General features: G+C 50.0%; 1 protein-coding gene and 1 long non-coding RNA gene across 2 annotated transcripts in view; one reads left to right on the forward strand and one right to left on the reverse strand.

The window, feature by feature from the left end:
- The window catches only part of LOC142590701 (uncharacterized), a 223,638-nt gene that overhangs the window by 148,654 nt on the left and 62,191 nt on the right, over window positions 1–12,793 (forward strand). The window lies entirely within an intron of this gene.
- LOC142590702 (uncharacterized) overlaps window positions 1–12,793 on the reverse strand; it is a 171,810-nt gene that overhangs the window by 33,944 nt on the left and 125,073 nt on the right. The gene's annotated exons all lie outside the window — the stretch shown is intronic.

Consider the following 12,793-nt stretch of genomic DNA (forward strand, 5'->3'; position numbering starts at 1 on the left):
GAGAAAGATACGAAGAACATCACCGACCAGTCGCCAGGCGACGAAAAAGGCAAGTGGCAAGCAATCATACACTATTGCATATGTACCAACAACGACAACAGACAACCTCAACTCACTGAACAGGCAGAGCCTGTCGGAATATTTTGAACGAACTGCCCATGGTCACGTAGAAGAAATACGTATAAACGCTCGAAAGAACATCCTCTCGGTGGAAGTCAATACACCGACCATACTGGAGACACTGAAAAACATCACTCAGTTGGGAAGCATCCCTGTTCGCGCATTCCCCACATACGGCAAGGAAGCGACGACAGGCGTCATCTACGATGTGGACATTGACATTACAGACACTGACCTGGCCAAACTACTATCATCGTCAGCTCCTGTGCTCAGCTTTCACCGTTTTGGACGTTCCCGATGTGTGAAATTAGTGTTCCAATCGGAAACTTTGCCAACACACGTCAAGGTTGGATATGTGAGGCATCCGGTACGTCCTTACGTGCCGAGGCTTTTACAGTGTCACAGGTGCATGAAACTTGGGCATGTCAGCGCAGTTTGCAAGGGTGCAATAACATGCAAACGATGTGGTGGACCTCACGGAGACAGCAATTGCAACGTTGCTGCGAAATGTCCAAATTGTTCTGGTGCTCATGACGCAACGTCAAAAGAGTGCCCAAAGATCAGGAAGGAAATGGGTATTCTGAAGAAGATGGGTAGAGATCGTTCCACGCACAGGGAAGCGGCAAGGGCTATCCGCCACCGCAGACGTCGTTCACGAAACCGAGATCAACGGGATCGCAGCCCTCCTCGCGTTGGAGGGACGACAGCTCAAGTGCAACATCCACCCCCTCTTCGTCTCAGGAATGAAGAAGCACGTGCCTCAAAGCCTTTGTATGCCGCGAAAGTGCAAGGCGACCCATCATCGGCACTAGCCACATCGGAGACTCAGTGGCCCTCGTTACCGTCAAGGTCTGTGGGAACGCCCTTATGCACCGCTCCTACACGTACTGAAGAAAACGAAAAGATGGATGACATTGACGTCACGAGTATGGTGAAAAATTTGATGGGCTCCATGCGCAGGATTCTTTCCGGCCTAAATACCCCGGCTGCCAAGGCTGCCGTGCAGCTACTTGAAGTCTTGGAACCACTACTAGTGGTTCTTCACTAAGCAAGTATGGCGATAATGTTTGAAGAACGGATGCGTCAATCGTTTGTTATGCAATGGAATGCTCGCGGTCTGCGTGGTCGTTTGTCGGATTTCCGACAGCGGATATTTAAATACCAATTTCCAGTTATTGTTATCTGTGAACCTAATATGGATTCTTCTTTCCGTATTTCTGGTTATGTCCAGATGTGGTCTCGTAACGACCAAACCTCGAGCAAAGTATTAGTTTGTATACGTCACGACCTGGTGTATTTCAGACATGACGTGCCATCGCATACTACTAATGATTACGTATGCCTCACCATAAAATACAGATGTCGCACGGTTACAGTGATTGGAGGATATATCCACCCAAGAGCGAGGATCGATTGCTCGCACCTGATGTCTCTGCTGCAAGCATCGCAAGGCCCTCATATTGTGATTGGTGACTTTAACGCGCACCATCCCCTGTGGGGTAGCACTTCGATGAATTCTCGTGGCAAATATTTGGCTGACTTTATGTGTAGTCGGGGACTAAATGTGCTCAATGACGGGTCTCCTACATTTATTCGTGGCACGTCCTACAGCAGTTGTCTTGACCTAACGTTTGTATCAAGGAGCCTTCTGCCTTCAGCATCCTGGTCGACGGATCTAGAGACTCATGGTAGCGACCACCTCCCCACTTACGTTCACTTTAGCTGGTTTCGCCGTTCAGCCTCACGTTGCATTCGTCAAACAGACTGGATTGCATTTAAGACCTCTGTCGACACCGCCTGTCAGAGTATGACATCTCCATCCGAAATAGAGGACATCATTGCCTCTACCCTGCGGGACAAAACTAGAGAAGTCAGCATACCGAGGCACAGGTCATCGGTCGACATACAATATGAGGCCCTTCGTGCGATCCGTCGCCGCGCAGAACGGCGATACAGAAGAACAAAGTCACCGTCCGATCTTTCGAGCAGTCGCCGAGCTCAACGACATGTTCTTCGACATCTGGAGAAGCTTGACAGACAGCGTTGGAGGGCTTTCTGTGGATCCCTAGATCCAAGACAGCCTCTATCTAAGATATGGCGGGTCATACGAAGTCTCCAGGCAACTCCACAACAAAGACACCCATTCCATGCGGTGGCTCTACATCAACGCCGGACCGAATTGGAGGTAGCAGAGGACTACTGTAAACTGATTGTGGACGCATCTAATGCAGTGACTTCATCCCTTGTCACCATCGCACCCCCGTCACCTGATGAGCGGCTCGAAGTACCGTTTACGATGCAAGAGCTTGACGCTGCGCTTTCAGTTTCTCGACGCTCCTCGGCACCAGGACCAGACGGAATCACGTACGCTGCACTCTGCCATCTTGGCACCGAATCACGGCGTCTTCTCCTATCTTTTTATAATACGACGTGGGAGAAAGGAAATGTTCCAGATGGTTGGAAATGCAGTCGCGTTGTAGCGCTGCTTAAACCGGGAAAGTGCCCCAACGAGCTTTCCTCCTACAGACCGATCGCCTTAGCCAGTTGCGTCGGCAAAGTAATGGAAAGAATGGTTTTGTCAAGACTGGAATGGTTTCTAGAGAGAAATAATTGCTTTCCTGATTTTATGCACGGATTTAGAAGAGGCCGTTCTTCGATTGACGGAGTTATCGACTTGGTCTCCACTGTTGAACAGGAAAGAAGTCAACGTCGGTTAGTTGGAGCTGTCTTTCTGGATATTAAGGGTGCATACGACAATGTACTACATTATGCAATCCTTGATGCAGTGGAAGATTTAGACATCGGTGGCCGACTATATACATGGATTGTTAGCTACCTCAGTGGCCGCACGGTGTATATGTCGACAAATGATGGCGACACCGGACAGTACCATATACATCGAGGTGTTCCACAAGGGGGAGTTCTCAGTCCAACTCTTTTCAATGTTGCATTGATTGGCCTTGCATCCGAACTTCCTAGCACGGTAAAGATTAGCACATATGCCGACGACATATGCATATGGGCATCTGGAGCCACCCGTCCCCAAATGCGTGCTAGGCTTCAACGTGCAGTGACAATCACAGCTAAGTATCTTCGGCGTCAAGGCCTCCGACTCTCAACTGAAAAATGTTCTGTGATTACGTTCACGCGAAAACGAATGACCAGGTATCCGATCATTGTTGACGGCGTAGCGATACCTACGGTTACACACCACAGATTCCTTGGCTTAGTCATAGACCGGGGATTATCTTGGTCAAGACACGTCGCCGCACTGAAGTCAAAGCTGAAGACTTTTGTTCACGTCCTTCGCGTCGTGGCAGCAACAAGATGGGGCCCCTCGGAGTCGTCATTACTCCAATTGTACCGAGCACTATTCGTAGGGTATATACGGTACAGCATGCCGGCGCTCTCAAGCATGGGACTTAGTTGTGTGCGCGCGCTCGAGAGCATTCAAGCTCAGGCATTGCGCACATGTTTGGGCCTCCCACGATGCACGTCAACCAATGGAACAATAGCGGAAGCTCGTGCTTGTCCTATTCGGGTGTACTTGCTCTGCGAGCCTCTTCGAATGTACCTCCGCGTGTTGACCCGACACAGGCACCATCCTCTGTCATCGCTCCCTACCACACACCCAGGTTCCAGCTTTTCAATGACTATATCGCGGCATCAGAGTGTTTTGCCGTCGAGATTCTCTCCCGCCTGTATTCCGAGAACACCCCCGTGGGTTCTGCCTAAACCTGTCGTTACATTGCAGATCCCTGGAATTACTAAAAAGTCTTTCGTTGCATCTATTGGCCTCAGGCAACTCACCTTGTTGCACATTTCTACAGAGTACGGAGATACTGTACATGTGTATACCGATGGCTCTGTCACACCATATGCCTCCACTGCAGCCTTCGTCATTCCACATATGATCATCGCTCGCCGGTTTAAACTAGACCATAGCTCAACATCAACTGCCGCAGAACTTGTTGCTATCCGGGAAGCACTTCGATTTCTCTCCGAGGAGCGTCCTCACGCATGGACGATATTCTGCGATTGCAAGCCAGCTCTGCAAACGATTGACTGTGTCCTCAGACGGGGCCCGTATCATTCTATGGCTATAGAAATTACAGAGTATCTCGACCACGCAACTAGAAATGGCCACAATGTCACCTTTCAGTGGATACCGTCACACTGTGGCGTGATAGGGAACGAACAGGCAGACGCTGAAGCAAAAACTGCTTTAGATAATGCTTGTGAAGTACGCATTCCGTTCTCACGAACAGACACAAACGCCCTACTTCGTCGCGTAAACCACAACTCTACGTTGGAACACTGGGCCCAACCTGATCGACGACACAAGCGATTACACAAATGGGACCAAGAAATGCGATTTCGTATGCCTCAAAAGTTCAATAGAAACCACACGAGCATGGTGCACCGGATTCGCCTTGGTGTCGCATTCACCAACCGTTATAGAAATATGATAGGTGCCAGTGATACTAGCCCAAACTGTGAATGCTGTGAGGTGCCAGAAACACTTGAACATATATTTTGCGTGTGTCCCGCGTACGCGCAAGAACGACAGCAACTTGTCTCTTCCATAGCAAACATCCATGAGAGACCGCTTTCGGACGAGTTTCTTCTAGGTCCTTGGCCTAATGCAACCAGCGCAGCCCTGGTCACAAGAGCCGCTGTAGCTTTTCTCCAAGCCACTGGGCTGGACGCACGCCTTTAGAGATACCACAACTCTGTGAATTTGTATATACGCATCTCTTCCTTATACCATCATCATTCATCAGCCCTTTCCCTCCCCGTCCCTTTTCCCCAGAGTAGAGTAGCAGGCCAGAGCAAGTTATAGCTCAGGCCGACCTCTCTGCCTTTCTGTAAATAAATTTCTCTCTCTAGGTTGCCCGACATATTGCTTCCCTCATGAGAGCGGGAGGTTGTAAACCACTCGGTGAACACACTCGGCGAACTTTTTACGGTAGTGCTTAGTGCACTTATTGGACGGGACGGTTGACGGATCGAAATGCCTATAAACACCATGTGCCTGTCACAGCTGATTGCAGAATGGGAAAAGTTTGGAATAGGGGCGCTATCATGTAGATATAGTCCAAACTTTTCTATTCCCATTCTGCATTCATCGTTCCGCGATTGTCGAACAAATTTTTGGACCGCCCCCCTTTACCTCTCTGTCACTCGATATCACAAAAACCGCGATAGCTCCCCATCTGATATGACACGTACACACGGATTATGCATGATCAGATCAAAAAAAAAAGAAAAAATAGTTATTTCTCATTCGCCACCTTTTCGCTGTTAGCCCTCGGCCATCGGTCAAAAGCTTTTGGCTGCAGCCACTCCACCTGTCTGTGACGCGACTTCAGAAAACCGCGAAAAGTCACCGCGTCATTGTGACGTTAACGCGTTAAAGATACACTGATATCCCGAAAAAACCTGAATTTTCTTCTGAATAGCTGCAGGCTACCCCGTTCTGAAAGGAATAAAAGACGGCTGCTGCCGATCCCTCAGGCGCTGGCTACTTGCACCTGCCGAAGAACATGGGTTTATTTGCGTATAATAAACCTTTTTGCGTGGCCGTGTAGCGTGTTCTGGCACTTTCAGCACGCTGACGACCTCGCTGTGCCAACTATTCCTTGCCGAGGATCTGTTTCAGCGGCATCCTTAACCTTCCGTTGCACGCCGCCGTGATTTTCCACCAGCCACCGCTCCCTAAATTAGAGAAAGGGTAATAAGAGAAAGGGTAAGACGCCGGAACCACCCTCTTCATCCGGCTATCTATTTTCAGTGCGATGGCTCGGCCCCACCAAAACCTCTACACTTGAGGGTGCTCCGCGCCTCCTGCCACCAAATTACAAACGAAAAACTGATGAATGTAGGTAATGTTCTTCGTTTTGAAACCAAAGGAAAGTGACCTCAGTAGACTAAGAGAGCCTTTGTTTGGGTAGTTAAAGCTACGGTGCGTGTCACCGCCCTATGCTTGCGTCGGCAGTTGCTAAAATTTGACGTCATAAGATTGGAATAAAAACACATTGGATAGTTTTACGTTTTAGCGGGGCATATTTATGACGTGGATGTGATCCATCGTAATATATCCCTTCCTGAAGCAAATCTGTACTCCTAATTTAATACGGCAAGCTTTTAGTCTGTGCTCGTACCGTGTACTTCCCATTGTCTTTCGTCCGGGTTGCGCTGCCGACACATACAAACTGTTTTCCTAGTTGAATGAAGTCAAGCGTTGGCCTGAGTGTTCTGAGAATTGTCTTTTTTAACCTTTTCTGCACACACAGTGTTCGTGCACATTTGTGTCTGTATTTAGGTGATAATTGATATAAAATTTGAAATTTTGTCCCTGGTTAATGAGAAAAATTGGAACGTCATTTATATTCTTCTAATAAACTGTGTAAAACAGAAATTTGCTGATAAAGACCGTGCGTAAGTATTCACGTATGTTTTTTTTCTTGTTCGCAGCGCGCACTACTGTATTTGCGCCGCATTATCTACGTGCTGCTTTATTCAGTATTCCGTAGAAGTGTGATGACGGTAACATGTGACAAAATCGTGTTTTGTGGCCCTGGAGTAGATGTGCTGGCAGCATTGGGCACACTCTAGAATTTAGGCAAAAAAGACTCCGCTAGCAGCATATAACCGCCAATACCGGAGGAAACTCACTCAGGCAACATTGAATGACGTTACCCTGCTCGATCATGAAAGCCTGGTACATGTTAAAATAGTAAGCATGTTTGCTTTGCAAGTTTGATCGCGTCTCGTACTACGCTGTGCGTCTTTTATAGAGAGTGCGTTCTTTTTTGTTTTCACCAAATGAAACAAAAAATTTGTCTGTAGTGGATAGCACAATTCTAACCACTCGATGGGGCGCCCAACAATCCTAGGGCAAATTAATGTGTGTGAGTAAAGAATTAACACAATTGCACATTAACTTTAAATAATTGCTTTACGGCACAAATTTCAATTTACGAATTGCTGCTGCTGATTTCGCAAGGTGTAGAACAAATTCTTAGGACTACACCCGTGGCGAGATAATTATTTTCAAAGTGTATGCCGAAATGCACTGGCGCTCCAGATACGCTTGTGCTTCCGTGCGAACAACAGCGTTTTCTAAAGAATAAGTGGAATAACAATGCATTTTTGACGCATTACTCATGCCGCATGTCTTGAAACTGGCGCCATCCTCATAATTTGTTTCAAGTGAATATTGCCACATCCTCTATGGTCGCCGAGGGTATGTGCAATGAAAATGACGTTGAAGTAGCGCGCGAATAGAAAAACAGAGACGACAACGACGTTGCGTTGACTGCGCTGATAAAGTGCTTTTACGCGTCCTCGACACCAGCTTTCCCGTCTCCTACTAGGCTGTGACACTGGTGGAGGTGCGGGGTAGGATTGCCTCACGCTCGGCACCCCTTCGCGGAGCCATACATCGAACGCGGAATCACCTGCCTTCGTCAAAACTCCTGTTCACCGCTACAGTCGCCGCCTGCTAGGCCTGACGCCCGAGTTCAACCCTTTGCAGGACCCTGCTGGAGCGCGTCTACCTGCTTCAGCCATGGCTACTGCAACTCCATCGCAGGTGACGCTACAGAATCCTAAGATCCCAGAAAGTTTCCATGGTGACGCTTTTGAAGATGCCCAAGATAGGCTGGAGCAATTTGAGCATGTGTCCAGTTATAACGACTAGGGCTCCCAGCAAAAGCTGGCTAATGTCTATTTTGCGCTTCACGACAGTGCGCGAACGTGGTTTGTGAACCGTGAGAAAAGTTTGACCACATGGGATGCCTTCCGTACCCAGCTGCTAGACACATTCACTAGTAGTGACAGGAGAGACGACGCGCAGCGCCTGCTCGAATCCCGGATTCAAAAACCAAAAGAGAGCGTCGCCATGTTTGCAGAAGATATGACCCGCCTTTTCCACAGAGCAGACACTGAGATGGCTGAAGAAAAGAAGTTACGCTATCTCTCGCGCGGTGTGAAGAAGGAACTGTTTGCCGGACTCGTGAGGAACCCACCGACGACAGTTGCCGAATTTACCAAGGAGGCTACCGCTATAGAACGGGCACTACAGCAACGGTACCGCCAATATGATTGGAAGAACTCACCGCTGAATGCTTCAATTCAACTTGAGAGCTGCGGCACGTCTCTGCGTGAAGTCATCCGGGAGATTGTGCGAGAGGAGATCCGGCAGCTAGAGATTTCTTCTATGGCACCAGCGGTGGCTTCTGTTGCTGATATCGTTCGGGAGGAAGTTCGACAGGCCTTTTCATCGCCCGACCGGCAGGCGGTGCGACGATTAACCTACGCGGAAGCCGTCTGTCGTCCACCTCCCGCCACCGTCAACCACTACGACGCAGCCATCACCGCCACCCCCGACGCCCTATTTTCGACAGTCACAGCTGCCGCCAGCTGTGCCGTATCGCCGCCAGCCGATCGCTGCGCCTCTGTCTTACGGCGAATCCCCTGCTGGCTACCCACTTCGAAAGACCGATTTGTGGCGCACCGCGGAACGCCGGCCGCTATGCTTTCATTGCGGCGAAGCAGGACATGTTTACCGCGCGTGCCACTACCGCGCAGCTGGGTATGCAAGGTTTCCCAACTTCAATTACCTTGTGTTTGATGCTGCACGTACCTGCGACGAAAATACTACAAACTTTCTGCCGGAAGATTCAGCGACGCCTCGATCGCGTTCCCCTTCTCCGGCTCGTTACACCCCACCGACCCGTCGCGATTTTCCTGACGCCTCTAGGGGCAGGTCCCCTAGCCCACGCCGGGGAAACTAGAGACAGCGACCTCCGGGGGTGAGGTTGCAAACCGTCTGGCTTTGCATGAGCCCCCATCAGCGACGACCAAAGACTCTAAAACTCCGACGACTCCAACCACACCCCCTGTAACCGACGCCGTCAGCGCCGATCTTGCCGTTTGCATTGACGGCCACCAAGTGGCCGCTCTCGTCGATACTGGTTCCCATTTTTCGACAATAAGTCAAAAGCTGGCCGACAGGCTGAGAAAAGTGAAGTCGCCGTGGACTGGGCCCAACATCAGAACTGCCGGCGGCCAGTTGATGACGCCTATTGGAAAATGCACAGCCAGAATAGTATTCGCCGGTGCAACCTTCGTAGCCATCCTCGTCATTCTCTTTGAGTGCTGCAAAGAACTTATATTGGGGATGGATTTCTTGAGAGAGTACGGTGCAGTGATGAATGTCCGTGACCTCGTCGTCACATTTGCAACGAGCTCAGACGATGTCGACCCCGCGGAACACCAGCGACCCCGCTTACGTATCGCCGACGACGACGTTACGCTTCCGCCGCGAAGCTGTTCCCTCGTACCTGTTATCTGCGACAACTTGAACACCGCGACTGGCATCGCTGAACACATCGACGCACTAGTACTGAGTCAAGGCGTTTCCATCGCCAGGGCCGTAATTAACGTACTACACGACAGACGTGCTGAACTCCTACTGACGAATGTTACCAGGGAACGTCGACACATTGTTAAAGGCACGGCTGTTGCTTACTTCGACGAATTGACCTCAGTACAAGACTGCCTCTCAGTGGAGCACGCTACGTCCACCGTGGCTATGCCTGCCCCTGTGGTTGATATCAATCCCACCTTGTCGCCCGCCGAACGCAACAGCCTTCTTGAGCTCATCGATGAGTTTAAGAGCTGCTTCTCATCAGCGTCACGAGTCAGCCAGACGCCGCTCACTAAGCACCGTATTGTCACCGAAGCCGATGCCAGACCAATTCGGCAGAATCCTTATAATGTAGCACCGAAAGAGCGCGAGGCAATACAAACCCAAGTGAAGACGATGCTTGAGGATGCGGTTATTCGGCCATCTAAGAGTCCTTGGGCATCGCCTGTCGTATTGGTGAAAAAGAAGGACGGTAGCCTGTGCTTCTGCGTCAACTATCGAAAACTCAACCACATCACAAAGAAAGACGTTTATCCGCTACCGCGTATCGACTATTCACTGGACAGGCTACGAAACGCACGTTACTTTTCGGCGATGGACTTGAAAAGCGGCTACTGGCAAATAGAAGTTGATGAAAGAGAACGTGAAAAGACCGCTTTTGTGACGCCCGACGGACTTTATGAATTTCAGTTGCTCCCCTTCGGTTTGTGTTCTGCGCCAGCTACGTTTCAACGACTATTGGACACGGTACTCTCAGGCCTCAAATGGCAAACCTGTCTGAGGTACCTCGACGACGTGATTGTTTTCGCCGTAACATTCGAGTAACACTTGCGGAGACTAAAGGCGGTCTTTTAAGCAATACGCTCAGCTGGTCTCACTTTAAAAGCTGAAAAGTACCATTTTGACTTTGAAGAACTTCAATTTCTCGGTCACGTTGTTAGTCATGAAGGTGTCCGACCTGACCCTGATAAAATCTCTGCCGTTGCTAATTTCCCAACGCCATCAGATAAAAAGGTCGTGCGACGCTTTCTGGGCCTTTGCGCCTACTACCGACGCTTGCGGAATTCGCACGCATCGCATGGCCATTAACACATCTCACCAGAGATGTCCCCTTCGTTTGGGGCGAATACCAGCAACGGGCATTTCACGACCTACGGCAACGGCTGCAGACGCCTCCTGTGCTCGCTCACTTTGATGACGACGCTCCTACGATTCTTCATACCGACGCTAGTAATGTCGGCCTTGGCGCAGTATTTGTACATCGGCAGGGCGGCACCGAAAGAGTAATTGCTTACGCCAGCAGGACGCTATCAAGGACGGAGGCTAACTATTCCACTACAGAAAAAGAATGCCTCGCACTGGTGTGGGCGGTCCTGAAATTTCGGTCATATTTGTATGGTCGGTGTTTCACCGTTGTCAGTGATCATCATGTACTTTACTGGCTGGCTAAATTAAAATATCCAGCTGGTCGGCTTGCGCGCTTGAGTCTTCGGCTCCAAGATTTCGACTTCACGGTTGTCTGCAAATCAGGGAAACGACACAGCGACGCCGACTGCCTTTCTCGGTCTCCTGTTAAAACCGCAGTGCACGACGATGATGACGTGGCTGTTCTAGGCGTGGCAGATAGTGTCGCCGTTTCAAGCCACCAACGCGAGGACGCAGAACTGGTTCCCCTTTTCGATTACTTGGAGGGAAAAACAAGCAGCGTGCCGAGGTTATTCGCGAGAGGGCTGCCTTCGTTTAGCTTGCGCCACGACGTTCTCTATAAAACGAGCTTTTCTTCTAGTGGCAGCAGCTACTTACTCGTTATTCCCGCATCTCTTCGCGACGAAGTCCTACATGCCTGTCACAACGAGCCGATCGCTGGTCACTTGGTTTACACCCGCACCTTGGCAAGAATTGGGCTAAAGTACTATTGGCCAAGACTTGCGTTCATCGTGAAACGTTACATACAGACATGCCTGGATTGCCAGCGCCGCAAAGCCCTACCCGGCAAGCCAGGTGGACTGCAGCATCCTGTCCAGCTACCGCAAGCGCCGTTCGAACAAATTGGCGTGGACCTGTTAGGTCCGTTTCCACTGTCTACTGCCGGAAATAGATGGATATTCGTCGTCACAGATTACCTTACTCGATACGCCGAAACAGGTGCTATCCAGCCGAAGCAGCGCGATTTTTCATCGAAGCCGTCGTCCTAAGGCATGGCGCTCCCGCAGTGGTCATAACAGACAGAGGATCTGCGTTCACGGCTGCGCTTCTGGACACCGTTTTGCGACTAAGTGGTACCACTCACCGAAAGGCCACGGCTTATCATCCCCAAACCAATGGACTGACAGAACGTTTGAATAAGACTCTGGCAGACATGATGAGTATGTACTTCGAAGTCGATCACAAGAACTGGGACGAGATTTAACCATACGTTACATTTGCGTATAATACGGCGCGCCAAGAGACAACACGAGTGAGGCCTTTCAACCTGGTTGACGGCCGGGAAGTGACAACAATGTTGGACGCAATGCTGCCACACGAGTGCGGTGACGACGAGACTGGTGCCGAGGAGTTTACACACCGCGCAGAGGAAGCCAGGCAGCTTGCGCGTTTCCGAATTCAAGGACAACAGGAATACGATGCCCGACACTACAATATTCGGCACAGACCCGTCTCATACAACGTCGGTGACCAGGTTTGGGTCTGGACTCAGATTAGTCGGCGGGGGCTGTCTGAGAAGCTCCTGCGAAGATACTTCGACCCGTATACAGTTCTGCGCCGCATCAGCGATGTGAATTATGAAGTTGTCCCCCACAGCCATAACTGCTCCAAACACCGGCGGCATCTGCCTGATGTTGTGCAGGTGCTTCGTATGAAGCCATACTTTTCATCATGACCTCAACATTGCACCGTCTGTGCACAGCCTCGGGACGTTGGTGCATCGGGACGATGCCTCCTTTTCAAAGGAGGGGCAAATGCCACATCCTCTATGGTCGCCGCGGGTATGTGCCAGGCAATGAAAACGACGCTGAAGTAGCGCGCAAGTAGAAAAACAGAGACGACAACGTCGTCGCGTTGACTGCTTTCGTAATGTGCTTTTACACGTCCTCGACACCGGCTTTCCCGTCTCCTACTAGGCTGTGACAATATGTACTTCAAGCTCTCTAGCAACATTTCGCACACTTAGTAAGCGATTAACTAAAAAGTTAACGTAGTTAATTAACTAAAAGGTTAATTCGCCTAATTATGTTA

This window comes from Dermacentor variabilis, chromosome 8 (assembly GCF_050947875.1).
Source record: "Dermacentor variabilis isolate Ectoservices chromosome 8, ASM5094787v1, whole genome shotgun sequence".
Classification (NCBI taxonomy): domain Eukaryota; kingdom Metazoa; phylum Arthropoda; class Arachnida; order Ixodida; family Ixodidae; genus Dermacentor; species Dermacentor variabilis.